The sequence below is a fragment of the Palaemon carinicauda genome, chromosome 33, assembly GCF_036898095.1.
Source record: "Palaemon carinicauda isolate YSFRI2023 chromosome 33, ASM3689809v2, whole genome shotgun sequence".
NCBI lineage: Eukaryota > Metazoa > Arthropoda > Malacostraca > Decapoda > Palaemonidae > Palaemon > Palaemon carinicauda.
In genome coordinates, this window is record NC_090757.1 from 77,155,465 (window position 1) to 77,159,210 (window position 3,746).

Genomic DNA, 3,746 nt, shown 5'->3' on the forward strand with positions numbered 1-3,746 from the left:
TCACAAAGGATTCTAAATAGTGCCACTAGAAAAATACTAGCGTGGACCGCATCTGTTGGTTTTAGACTTTCGGCAGAAAAAACTCAAGCCGTAATGTTTTATAAAAATAGTAGATGGAAGCAGAACCAAGATATCAATCTAACATTGGGCAACGTACAAATCCAATTTCAAGATAAGGTAAAGTTTTTGGGACTAATTTTTGACACCCATTTGAATTGGAAAGCACATGTATCATACATAAAATCCAAATGTAACAGTGCTCTTAATTTAATGAGGAAATTATCTCACACAACCTGGGGTGCAAGGAGATCAACTTTACTAATGATGTATAAAGCATTAGTATTATCAAGAATTGATTATGGTAGCCCAATTTATGGTTCAGGATCAGAAGCAACTTTGAAATCTTTAGATCCAATACACACTCGAGGCCTGAGAATTTGTAGCGGAGCATTTAGATCATCCCCAAATCTCTCAGTTTTATGTGAAATTGGAGAACCCCCATTGTCTTTGCATCGGGATTTTGTAACCATGCGGAGTGTATTGAAAATTTTATCCACTAATTCTCCAACAAAAAAGCTTTTTAATGAGAGTGACATATTTATAAACAACCATGAACCACCATTCCCAATTAGGGCAAACAGACTTGTTATAATCAACAAACGTTAAAGTGAATCTTATCCAACCATCTTTATTTCCCCCACCTTGGATTATGACAAGGACAAGAATCTGTTCTCATCTGCTTTATTTATCAAAAAAATTCACTTATACTCCGAGTCACCACAAGCAAATTACCATAGAACATATTCAGAGAAAAGGTCCTCACTATGCAATATATACTGATGGTTCTAAATCCCCAATGGGTACAGGATGTGCTGCTGTATCTTTAGATGGAACACAACAATTATCGTTGCCAAAAGAATCATCAGTATTTACGTCAGAGTTATATGCCATTTTACAAGCAATCAATATGATTAAAACCATTGAAGATAGGAAGAATTTTAAATTTGTCATCTATTCAGATTCTCAAAGTGCCATAGTGGCCCTTAAAAACTATACTCATAGGAACCACTTGATCCTAAGAATTGAAGACCTTATAAGTAAATTATCTTCTCAGTGTGTAAGTGTCGAGTTATGCTGGATACCGGCTCATGTTGGAGTTGTTGGTAATGAAAAGGCGGATGCTGCTGCTAAAGAAGCCATTAATTTACCACAACAAAACATTAACCTCCCAGTTGGAGATTTGATTACATTATTAAGGCATTTCATATTGGAAAAATGGCAGAATATTTGGAATGATGTGCCAGAAAATAATAAATTAAGGCAAGTTAAACCGAAGGTTGCTCCTTGGGATTCCTCGACACAAAAGAACAAGAGAACAGAAGTAATTTTAGCCAGATTACGAATTGGACATTCGAGATTAACCCATGAATTTTTAATGAGTACACCTCACGGCACTGTTCCAATGTGCAGTGAGTATGATACTTTTTTATCTATTAAACATATATTTTCGGTTTGTAAAGTTTTCCAGCAAGAGAGAGAGATATGTTTTGGTCAGAAAACTTTTTCTGACATTTTTAACTGAATCAAGTAATTTTTTCTGTTTCTAGAATTTTAACCTTTTTAAGGAATTCACGTATTATTGATAAAATCTAAATTTTTACCTAAGTTTTTTACTAATTCATTTTAAATTACATAGATTTAATATATAGTTAATTATTTTTATCACTCAGATTTCATATATATATATCTACTCATCCATCTATTCACCCATATTTAGAATATTTAAAGATTATAAGTATATACTGTATATACATATATATAATTCTTTTTTTTCATTTATTTGTTTTTTCCTTATCAATTGAATTTTTGATAATCTTATAATTCTTTATATCCCGATTTTTTATTCGGGCCAGCCCTGTGAGAGTCAAGCTTGACTCATTGGGCTGGTAAAACTCCTTCTTTTAATAATAATAATAATAATTTCGGTACAACTATTAATGGAAAATTATAAGGGCTGTTCGATTTCCTAATGACTCCTTTTTCTAGCATTTTACCTACTTCATCATTTATTTCATTCTGGAATTTCATAGGGAGTCTGTACTAGGGTACATAGATAATTTTCTGCTTGACCTTTAACCTTACTTGATGCTCGATCACATCTGTTTTTCCTAAGGATCCATCCGTAGTGGAAAAAACATCATGATATTCAGTTAAAAGTCCAAAAAATTTCTGCTGAATTTCTTCGTCTTGAATGTCTTTACAGATTTTATTTTTAATAGATTGCAAAAGGGATTCATCCGCAACTGATTGAGTGTGATTAATTTCAGCGACTGTAAGAATACGATGTTTATATACTTCTACATCCAAGATATGTTGATTTTTGTGAATTACTAAAGTGTTATTTAAATGATTACAGACTTCAATATTACATTGTTGATGTGAGCCTACTGTATAAATAGCTTGTGTGACAGACAATCCGTTAGTTTTCAAAGTGTCGGAAAGGATTAATATTTCAGATCCCGGTAATGTTTTCTTTACTTGCACTATTAAATTCGAAGGTACGTTTGGCTCGATAGATTGCGTGCAAGATGATATTACGGGTGAACGAGAATTCTGTTGGGTCGCGTATATTATTTCTTTATTAGTGAGACAAGTTATTGGTTCTTCAACGTACGTCACTGTTTTATTTGTCGTCTCCTTTTTATCCAAAACTGATTTTAAGGTATATGAAGACTTATAGAATTTTCCTTTGATATACACGCCGTGCTTTGCAGGCGCTAAGATAATGTTTTGATTTCCCATAGATGGGTATCCTATAATTACAGCTGGATACATATCAATGTTTTGTACAACAACAAATGTATCGGCAAACGTGTGCTTACCGACCTTGAACTGAACATGACTTACGCCTATTACATTTAATTCATTATTTCCTATACCTGAGAGCCTTACTCTGGACTTTTCTATTGGGAAGTTCGAAAACAACAAATGATGTGTCCTCAAATCCATGATATTACGTGGAATACCAGAGTCAAAAAATAATGTAAAGGATCGGTGTTCTAAATTTACAGCATATAATGTTGGTCGTAACTCATTCTGGCTTATTATTGTATGAATTCGTTGCAAATCTACGGGCGCATGCACTGATTTATTTAATTCGGCCGTGTGTTTCATAGGAAAATATATTGCCTCACAATGATCTGTTAAAACATTAAATTGATTATTCAATACTACTGATGTTGACCTGAATGACCTTGACCCAACATCACTCTCTTCCCCACTGGAGTTAATTATGTGGTATTTGCTTTGCTCTGCACATTCTGAAAATTAGTCTAACCTTGCGAGTTCTGGTTTGACGACCCAGGATCAGCGTTATTCAAAGAACTATTTGTTTGTTTCTGATTTTGAACTACACCGACGTTTGGCTGTTTCTTCTTATTGAACTGAGGATTTTTCTTTTTATTTCCATATGGAACTGACTGTGGAATTGACTGTGCATTTCTAGGATTCTGTTGTGTCTTACGCGAGTAGCACTGACTATATGAATGAGTCGAACTATTATGTAACGAACAGAATCTCGTTCTGCAGTCGGCAATCAAGTGACCTTGACGTTTGCAATTATAACACGTCATTCCTGCAACTTGACTATTATTAACTACGTTTACTTGTTGTGGCTTTGTTTAATTTTTTGCAAAACTTGTGTAAACACGGGTTCAAGATCAGGACACTTAGACATATGTTTCTTT